Raw genomic sequence first — 11,419 nt, forward strand, 5'->3', positions numbered from 1 at the left:
GTCCCTCTCCAATACTGACTCAAATAATATACCACAATTTGCCCTTTCCAAAATGGTGGCTGCATCTATTGTGGATCAAAAGATATGGACCTTAGAAAATCTTTCTACGTGACAGAATCTCCAATTAAATAGCATGGATTTTTGGACGGCCTTCAGATTTTAAGACTTTCACCTATCGACAGATATCAACACCGACTACACGACAGATCTCTTGTTAAATAGAATTTTTTAGTGTAGACGGCCATCGGCCGGGAATTTAAGACTTTATACTATGGACAGATACCAACTTGAAACTCATTTTAAATAGAGTATTTTTTAGTGTAATTTCTCCTATGGAAAGATACCAACATCAGCTACGCGACAGAATTTCCTTGTTTTTGTAGGATTCTAAGGCCCATGTCTTTTGATCCACAACATTTACTGCCACAAATATCACCATTTTGGATAGAGCAAATTGTGATCTACAATTTAAGTCAGATTGGAGAGGGACTATAATGGACCCAAGTGCAACTTTTAGGGAGTTTTTCAATAAAATCGGGGTTCAAAACCATGTTTTTTGCCTGTATCTCCAAAACGGTTTCAAATAACCACTCAATGGAAAGGTATTTTTATAACCTTTAAATGATATCCATTTTACATTAACCAGATCCGTAGAACCGGATATAACCGGGTACCCGTACCCGAACTTTCGGGTCAAACAACCGGGTAACCGAAAAAAAGTACGTCCCTTAATTAGGGTAAAAAAACCTACCTCAAAAAAAAATCTGATTGTTTTTAAACTAAGCCAAAATCCACTTTAAAAATACTCCTTCAGTCTACAAAGACACCCTTGAGGGTGTATATAATGACTCCCTTCAGCTCGTCTATAAAAACGAATGCCTTCAGCTCTTCTATAAAGACTCCCTCAGCTCGTCTACAAAGCCTCTCTTCAGCTCATCTACAAAGATTACCTTCATCTCGTCTAAAAAGTCCATTCAGCTCATCTTGAAAGTCTCCCATCTGTCTTTCTATAAAAACTATATTTAGCTCGTCTATAAAGCTCATCTATAAAGACTACCATTAGCTCATCTATAAAGACTACCATTAGCTCATCTATAAAGACTACCATTAGCTCATCTATAAACACTCCATTTAATTCCTGTATTAATAATCCCTTGAGCTCGTCAAAAAAGACTACCCTCAGCTCTTCTATAATGACTCGTTAAAGCTCGTTTATAGATATCCCTTGAACTCGTCTATAAAAATTCATTTATAGGCGAGTATAAAGACTCCCTTCGGCTCGTCTATAAAGACTCCCTTCGGATCGTCTATAAAGACTCCCTTCGGCTCGTCTATAAAGACTCCCTTCGGCTCGTCTATAAAGACTCCCTTTGGCTCGTCTATAAAGACTCCCTTCGGCTCGTCTATAAAGACTCCCTTTGGCTCGTCTATAAAGACTCCCTTCGGCTCGTGACGGCTCGTCTATAAAGACTCCCTTCGGCTCGTCTATAAAGACTCCCTTCAGCTCGTCTATAAAGACTCCCTTCAGCTCGTCTATAAAGACTCCCTTCAGCTCGTCTATAAAGACTCCCTTCAGCTCGTCTAAAAAGACTCACTTTTGTTCGTTTATAAATACACCCTTCAGCTCGTCTACAAAGATTCCTTCAACTCGTCTATTAAGACTCCTTTAACTGGTCTATAAAACTCGCTTCAGCTCATCTATAAAAGACTCCCTTCAGCCCGCCTATAAAATACTCCCTTCAGCTTGTCTATAAAAGACTCCCTTCAAATAGTCTATAGAGACTCCCTTCAGCTCGTCTATAAAGACTCCCTTCAACTCGTCTATAAAAGACTCCCTTCAGCTCGTCTATAAAGACTCTCTTTAGCTCGTCTATAAAGACTTTCTTCAGCTCGTCTATAAAGACTCTCTTCAGCTCTTCTATAAAAACACCCTTCAGCTCGTCTAAAAAGACTCCCTTTTGTTCGTTTATAAATACACCCTTCAGCTCGTCTATAAAGATTCCTTCAACTCGTCTATTAAGACTCCTTTAACTGGTCTATAAAACTAGCTTCAGCTCGTCTAATCCCTTCAGCCCGTCTCTGAAGACTATCTTCATCTCGTATAAAAGAATCTATTCAGCTCATCTTCAAATCCTCTCTTCTGCCCTTCTATAGAGACTCCCTTCAACTCGCCTATGAAAGACTCCCTTCAACTCGCCTATAAAAGACGCCCTTCAGCTCGTCTATAAAGACTCCATTCAGCTCGTCTATAAAGACTCCCTTCAGCTCGTCTATGATGACTCCCTTCAGGTCGTCTATAAAGACTCCCTTCAGCTCGTCTATAAAGACTCCCTTCAGCTCGTCTATAAAGACTCCCTTCAGCTCGCCTATAAAGACTCCTTCAGCTCCCTTCAACTCGTCTATAAAGGCTCCCTTCAACTCGTCTATAAAGACTCCCTTCAACTCGTCTATAAAGCCTCCTCGTCTACAAATGACTCCCTTCAGCTCGTCGATAAAGACTATCTTCATCTCGTCTAAAAGAATCTATTCAGCTCATTTTCAAATCCTCCCTTCACCTCGTCTATAAATAACTCCCTCCAGCTCGTCTATAAAGAATCCCTTCAGCTCGTCTCTGAAGACTATCTTCATATATTCATATATTCAGCTCATCTTCAAATCCTCCATTCTGCCCTTCTATAAAGACTCCACGTCTATAAAGAATCCTTCAGCTCACCTCTGAAGACTCCCTTCATCTCGTCTATAAGAATCTATTCAGCTCATTTTCAAATCCTCCCTTCAGCTCGTCCATAAAGCCTCCCTTCAGCTCGTCTATGAAGCCTTCTTTCAGCTCGTCTATAAAGACTCCCTTCAGCTCATCTATAAAGACTCCCTTCAGCTCGTCTCTGAAGACTATCTTCATCCTCCTTCTGCCCTTCTATAAAGACTCCCTTTATCACATCTATAAGTACTACCTTCAGCTCAAATAATATACCACAATTTGCCCTTTCCAAAATGGTGGCTGCATCTACTCTGTATCAAAAATTAGAACCCTATAAAAACAAGGAAAATCTTTCTACATGACAGAATCTCCTCTTAAATAGCATGTTTCTTTTTTTGGGTGGACGGCCTTCAGCCCTTATTTTAAGACTTTCACCTATCGACAGATATCAACACCGACTACACGACAGATCTCTTGTTAAATAGAATTTTTTAGTGTAGACCGCCATCGGCAGGGAATTTAAGACTTTATACTATGGACAGATACCAACATCGGCTACGCGACAGAAACTCATTTTAAATAGAGTATTTTTTAGTGTAGCAGGCCTTCGGACGGGGATTTAAGACTTTCTCCTATGGACAGATACCAACATCGGCTACGCGACAGAATTTCCTTGTTTTTGTAGGGTTCTAAGGCCCATGTCTTTTGATCCACAACATTTACTGCCACAAATATCACCATTTTGGAAAGAGCAAATTGTGATCTACAATTTAAGTCAGATTGGAGAGGGACTATAATGGACCCAAGTGCAACTTTTAGGGAGTTTTTCAATAAAATCGGGGTTCAAACCATGTTGCCTGTATCTCCAAAACGGTTTGAGATAACCACTCAATGGAAAGGTATTTTTATAACCTTTAAATGATATCCATTTTACATTAACCAGATCCGTAGAACTGGATATAACCGGGTACCCGTACCCGAACTTTCGGGTCAAACAACCGGGTAACCGGGTACGTCCCTTAATTAGGGTAAAAATACCTACCTCAAAAAATCTGATCGTTTTTACTAAGCCAAAATCCACTTTAAAAAATACTCCTTCAGTCTACAAAGACACCCTTCAGCCTGTATATAATGACTCCCTTCAGCTCGTCTATAAAAACGAATGCCTTCAGCTCGTTTACTCATCATAAAGACTGCCTTCAGCTCGTCTATAAAAGACTCCCTCCAGCTCGTCTATAAAGACTTCCTTCAACTCGTCTATAAAGACTCTCTTCAGCTTGTCTATAAAAGACTCCCTCCAGCGCGTCTATAAAGGCCCCCTTCAACTCGTCTATAAAGACGCCCTTCAGCTCGTCTATAAAGACTCCCTTCAACTCGTCTATATAGACCCTCTTCAGCTCGTCTATAAAGACTCCCTTCAACTCGTCTATAAAGACTCCCTTCAATTCGTCTATAAAGACTCCCTTCAACTCGTCTATAAAGACTCCCCTTCAGCTCGTCTATAAAGACTCCCTTTAACTCGTCTATAAAGACTCCCTTTAACTCGTCTATAAAGACTCCCTTTAACTCGTCTATAAAAGACTCCCTTCAGCTCGTCTATAAAGACTCCCTTCAGCTCGTCTATAAAGACTCCCTTCAGCTCGTCTATAAAGACTCCCTTCAGCTCGTCTATAAAGACTCCCTTCAGCTCGTCTATAAAGACTCCCTTCAGCTCGTCTATAAAGACTCCCTTCAGCTCGTCTATAAAGACTCCCTTCAGCTCGTCTATAAAGACTCCCTTCAGCTCGTCTATAAAGACTCCCTTCAGCTCGTCTATAAAGACTCCCTTCAGCTCGTCTATAAAGACTCCCTTCAGCTCGTCTATAAAGACTCCCTTCAGCTCGTCTATAAAGACTCCCTTCAGCTCGTCTATAAAGACTCCCTTCAGCTCGTCTATAAAGACTCCCTTCAGCTCGTCTATAAAGACTCCCTTCAGCTCGTCTATAAAGACTCCCTTCAGCTCGTCTATAAAGACTCCCATCAGCTCGTCTATAAAGACTCCCTTCAGCTCGTCTAAAAAGACTCACTTTTGTTCGTTTATAAATACACCCTTCAGCTCGTCTACAAAGATTCCTTCAACTCGTCTATTAAGACTCCTTTAACTGGTCTATAAAACTCGCTTCAGCTCATCTATAAAAGACTCCCTTCAGCCCGCCTATAAAATACTCCCTTCAGCTTGTCTATAAAAGACTCCCTTCAAATAGTCTATAAGGACTCCCTTCAGCTCGTCTATAAAGACTCCCTTCAACTCGTCTATAAGGCCTCCCTTCAGCTCGTCTATACAAGACTCCCTTCAGCTGACTATAAAGACTCTCTTTAGCTCGTCTATAAAGACTTTCTTCAGCTCGTCTATAAAGACTCTCTTCAGCTCTTCTATAAAAACACCCTTCAGCTCGTCTAAAAAGACTCCCTTTTGTTCGTTTATAAATACACCCTTCAGCTCGTCTATAAAGATTCCTTCAACTCGTCTATTAAGACTCCTTTAACTGGTCTATAAAACTAGCTTCAGCTCGTCTAATCCCTTCAGCCCGTCTCTGAAGACTATCTTCATCTCGTATAAAAGAATCTATTCAGCTCATCTTCAAATCCTCTCTTCTGCCCTTCTATAGAGACTCCCTTCAACTCGCCTATGAAAGACTCCCTTCAACTCGCCTATAAAAGACGCCCTTCAGCTCGTCTATAAAGACTCCATTCAGCTCGTCTATAAAGACTCCCTTCAGCTCGTCTATGATGACTCCCTTCAGGTCGTCTATAAAGACTCCCTTCAGCTCGTCTATAAAGACTCCCTTCAGCTCGTCTATAAAGACTCCCTTCAGCTCGCCTATAAAGACTCCTTCAGCTCCCTTCAACTCGTCTATAAAGGCTCCCTTCAACTCGTCTATAAAGACTCCCTTCAACTCGTCTATAAAGCCTCCCTTCAGCTCGTCGATAAAGACTATCTTCATCTCGTCTAAAAGAATCTATTCAGCTCATTTTCAAATCCTCCCTTCACCTCGTCTATAAATAACTCCCTCCAGCTCGTCTATAAAGAATCCCTTCAGCTCGTCTCTGAAGACTATCTTCATATATTCATATATTCAGCTCATCTTCAAATCCTCCATTCTGCCCTTCTATAAAGACTCCTCGTCTATAAAGAATCCTTCAGCTCACCTCTGAAGACTCCCTTCATCTCGTCTATAAGAATCTATTCAGCTCATTTTCAAATCCTCCCTTCAGCTCGTCCATAAAGCCTCCCTTCAGCTCGTCTATGAAGCCTTCTTTCAGCTCGTCTATAAAGACTCCCTTCAGCTCATCTATAAAGACTCCCTTCAGCTCGTCTCTGAAGACTATCTTCATCCTCCTTCTGCCCTTCTATAAAGACTCCCTTTATCACATCTATAAGTACTACCTTCAGCTCGTCTATATAGACTACCTTCAGCTCGTCTATATAGACTACATTCAGCTCGTCTATAAAGACCACCTTCAGCTCGTCTATAAAGACTCAATTTTGTTCGTTTATAAATACACCCTTCAGCTCGTCTATAAGACTCCCTTCAGTTTGTCTAAAAAGACTATCTTCATCTCGTCTAAAAAAATCTATTCAGCTCATCTTCAAATTCTCCCTTCTGACCTTCTATAAAGACTCCTCGTCTATAAAGAATCCCTTCAGCTCGTCTATAAAGCCTCCTTTCAGCTCATCTATAAAGACTCCCTTCAGCTCATCTATAAAGACTTCCTTCAGCTCGTCTCAGAGGACTATCTTCATCTCGTCTAAAAGAATCTATTCGGCTCATCTTCAAATCCTCCCTTCTGCCCATCTATAAAGACTCCCTTTATCACGTCTATAAATACTACCTTCAGCTCGTCTATAAAGACTCCCTTCAGCTCGTCTAAAAAGACTCCATTTTCTTCGTTTATAAATACACCCTTCAGCTCGTCTATAAAGACTCCCTTCAGCTCGTCTAAAAAGACTATCTTCATCTCGTCTGTAAAGACTCCCTTCAACTCGGCTATAAAGCCTCCCTTTAACTCGTCTATAAAGACTCCCTTCAGCTCGTCTATAAAGACTCCCTTCAGCTCGTCTATAAAGACTCCCTTCAGCTCGTCTATAAAGACTCCCTTCAGCTCGTCTATAAAGACTCCCACTCCCTTCAGCTTCGTCTATAAAGACTCCCTTCAGCTAGTCTATAATTACTACCTTCAGCTCGTCCATAAAGACTACCTTCAGGTCGTCCTTAAAGACTCCCTTCAGCTCGTCTATAAAGACTCCCTTCACTAAAGACTCCCTTCAGCTCGTCTATAAAGAATCCCTTCAGCTCGTCTATAAAGACTCCCTTCAGCTCGTCTATAAAGACTCCCTTCAGCTCGTCTATAAAGACTCCCTTCAGCTCGTCTATAAAGACTCCCTTCAGCTCGTCTATAAAGACTCCCTTCAGCTCGTCTATAAAGACTCCCTTCAGCTCGTCTATAAAGACTCCCTTCAGCTCGTCTATAAAGACTCCCTTCAGCTCGTCTATAAAGACTCCCTTCAGCTCGTCTATAAAGACTCCCTTCAGCTCGTCTATAAAGACTCCCTTCAGCTCGTCTATAAAGACTCCCTTCAGCTCGTCTATAAAGACTCCCTTCAGCTCGTCTATAAAGACTCCCTTCAGCTCGTCTATAAAGACTCCCTTCAGCTCGTCTAAAAAGACTCCCTTTTGTTCGTTTATAAATACACACTTCAGCTCGTCTATAAAGATTCCTTCAACTCCTTTAACTGACCTATAAAGACTCGCTTCAACTCGTTTATAAAAGACTCCCTTCAGCCCGCCTATAAAATACTCATTTCAAATAGTCTATAAAGACTCCCTTCAAATAGTCTATAAAGACTCCCTTCAGCTCGTCTAAAATAATTTATTCAGCTCATCTTCAAATCCTCTCATCTGCCCTTCTATAGAGACTCCCTTCAACTCGCCTATAAAAGACTCCCTTCAACTCGCCTATAAAAGACTCCCTTCAACTCGCCTATAAAAGACTCCGTTCAACTTGTCTATAAAGCCTCCCTTCAACTCGTCTATAAAGCCTCCCTTTGTCTCGTCTATAAAGACTCCCTTTATCTCGTCTATAAAGACTCCCTTTATCTCGTCTATAAAGCCTCCCTTTATCTCGTCTATAAAGACTCCCTTTATCTCGTCTATAAAGACTCCCTTTATCTCGTCTATAAAGACTCCTTTATCTCGTCTATAAAGACTTCCTTCAGCTCGTCTATAAAGACTCCCTTCAGATCGTCTATAAAGACTCCCTTCAGCTCGTCTATAAAGACTCCCTTCAGCTCGTCTATAAAGACTACCTTCAGCTCGTCTATAAAGACTACATTCAGCTCGTCTATAAAGACTACCTTCAGCTCGTCTATAAAGACTACCTTCAGCTCGTCTATAAAGACTACCTTCAGCTCGTCTATAAAGACTCCCTTCAGCTAGTCTAAAAAGACTCCCTTTTGTTCGTTTAAAAATACACCCTCCAGCTCGTCTATAAAGATTCCTTCAACTCGTCTATAAAAACTTCTTTAACTGGTATATAAAGACTCGCTTCAGCTCGTCTAAAAAATCCCTTCAGCTCCTCTATGAAAAATCCTTGAGCACGTCTATTCTTCTATCTGTCGCCTATAAAGACTCCGTTAAGATTTTTTATATACGGACGTCTTCTTTAAAAACTCTCAGATCGCCAAAATAGATTCCCTCCAGCTCGTATATAAAGATTCCTTTCAGCTCTTCTTCAGTTCGTCTGGGAATTCAGATAAAAATTCCCAGTCGTGTATTGTCCTTCAGTTCGTCATTTAAGGAAGTGACGCCAATCAGTTGGTCTATTTAAAAAGACTCGCTCATCTTGGCCTTTTAAAAAACTATCTTCAGATCTACTATTTATTTAATTCGAATCTACTCTAATTCTAGAATGTTCCTACAAAATTTCAAGTGAAAATCTCAAGAACTCTTGAAGATATAGCCGATTTATTGCGTCAGCATCTAGTGACGGCAAGAGTGATTCTCAAACTTTAAACGCATTTTTCTCAAAACGAATGACGGGCACGATAACTCTAAAACTAATAATCCAATCGGTTTCAAATTTTGACATGTTTCTCTGGGAGTGTGTAGCTCTCGTATGAACTAAGATAAAGCCAATCGGTGAAGATCTTCCTCATTTTTTAACTTAGTTTGTGGTAAAAAATAGGCGATTTTCCAAAAAAAAAAATTTTTCAAAGTTCCGCCATTTTGTTATTTGTTGTGTCAATAATCCTAGTTCATACGAGAGCCAGACATGTCCTCTTTCTAACACCGTTGGAATTTTCGGATTCCGATGTTCCAGTGAGGAGTTATCATGCCCGCCATCGAAAATATGGACTTCTCTTTGAACCCAAAAAACAACAACAACAAATTTTGGTAAATTATTTTTCTTCCTTTTTAAATCTTCAAATATATATGTGCCAAGTTACAAACCATAACAGGCATTGGTATTCATTTACCAGCCCATTTAAAATTATAAAAAATGGTGAGGGGGGGGGAGTGTTCCCTTAAAACGGACTACCTACAGCTCATCTTTTCAATTCAAAAATATATCATCTTCTGTTCCATATTAAAATAAAATCGTAGCTAAAGATTTCCTTCAGCTCATTTATTGGAAAAGACACCCTTCAGTTTGTCTGTCAATATGTTTTGCTATTCTGAACAAAATCTATTTCAGCTGCCATGTAAACAAAAACAACTTTCTAAATGATTAAAACAAAATGGAGACATTTCATCAATTGCATTTTTACCTAATGCATCATAAAACAAAACGAAAATTAATCCCGCCATTTCTTCTTACAGCGGCAGCATAAATGCCGACGCTATGTTGTCGAATTTGGAAAAATTCTCCATTTTTAATTTGGGTTTTGTTTTAAGGCTATGAGCAGGTAGATAATTCGACGACGCCCCTTCACACAATGTCATGACATTGTCGAAGGGTGTCAGTAGATCAACAAAAATAACATGACTATACTTTTGTTGTTGCTATCTCTCTTCAATGTGTGTGTAACACAACGACTATTGCTGTCTCGTTTTTCGTTCAGCCAACCGCAATGGTGATGGTGGTGGTTGTTTTTGTTTCGTTATTGCTTCAAACATGTTGTAATGAAACAAGCCAGATGTTTGATGTATTTCTCACTTTCAGGGTTGCTTAATTTGGTATTAAAAAATGGTGAATATCAGACATGAATTTAGCGATTTTAATTTTCAATCGCAATGGCCCGCTATGTGTTGTAAACATTATTTTTTCGACAGATGGCTGTACTGATAGATTTCTCGTAAAATATCGATCAAACAATTTCAGATTTATGTCCGTTGGAAGCAGGACTTCTGTAAGAGAGGTATTATGAAGTTACCTTAAAAATTGCAACAAGTCATACAACAAAATGGTGCATATTTGGCCCAAATCGGACATTCCAAAGAATGTTAAATAAATTCCTATAGTTCATATAAAAATAATGGATTTCTTTTTCCCCAACCTAATATGTAAGGGGTACGTAACAATTTTACAGGTTATTCCTTAAATATGTTTACAAATAAAAATAAATTACTTAATTTTATTTATTCCACACAAAAATTGACGGATTTATTCACGTAGAACACTGGAATAATTCCGTTATTAGTTTAAACAAAAATGAAAATTTGAATCTTAGAGTTATGGTCTGTTATTGTCTGCTATGTCTGAATAAGATAAAAAAGTGTTAGTCGGTGTTGTCGACAGATATATATCCCCAGTCTATAGTTTACGGAGGTCGCACTTTATAAGGTAGGGGAGAGGGGGCACCTTTTGAAAGGGGGCACCTTTGAACAGCGCTCATAAAATCTTGGTTTAAATTTACTCCGACGCGCTACCACATTTTTATATATGGCAATCTTGTTCTTTATCTGCGTAAACCACTTTGGCTAGCTTTTTTAGTTGCCGACAAATTGTACATGGGTGACCATGTATTCGCAGTGTAATTGTAAACTTTTTTCTTTTGGTTGTAAAGGCGCAGGAAGAAAGTTTTCTTTCGTTAAAGAAATTTTTTGCATTCCAATAATCAATTTAAACATATCTAATGTAATTTCTTTCATATATATATATATATATATATATATTACAAAAAAAGTTATTATACATTTCCGTAAAATGCCACGGGTGGGGCACCTTTGAACATGCCCATTAAATTCGAGCAAAAAGCGGAGTTTTTAACTTCTGGCTTATTTATTTTATTTATTATTAATTTAATTAATGTTTTTCCTGTACAACAAGACAAAAGTCTTATAAGTGGCAGTACAGGATTATATATATAATCACATGTCCATAATTTTTTAATAATAAGTATCATAGATATTATAAAAGTGGTAAGAATGGATACATTATGGAAAATAATAAATATGATTAATTGAGTTGAGATAATTAAAAAAAAGTCCCAATTTAGATTAGGCGAGTTTACTTGCGGTAGGTCTTTGTTTGCAGGAGAGGGGGGCAAGGGGAATAGAAATGAAAAAGAATTGCTCATACCGACAATTTTCTGGCAATTCGTTTTGTGTATTTCGTATTTGTTGACATTTTATATATATTTAAATGTAAAAAAAACAACAAATAAAAAAATATTTTGGAAACCGAATTGCCTTTTATAGACGCATAAAGCAAGTTCAAAAGAGAACGATAAAAATTGAC

Source organism: Musca vetustissima, unplaced genomic scaffold (assembly GCF_032173495.1).
Source record: "Musca vetustissima isolate MV318-11 ecotype Yass unplaced genomic scaffold, APGP_CSIRO_Mvet_v1 utg12009, whole genome shotgun sequence".
Lineage (NCBI taxonomy): Eukaryota > Metazoa > Arthropoda > Insecta > Diptera > Muscidae > Musca > Musca vetustissima.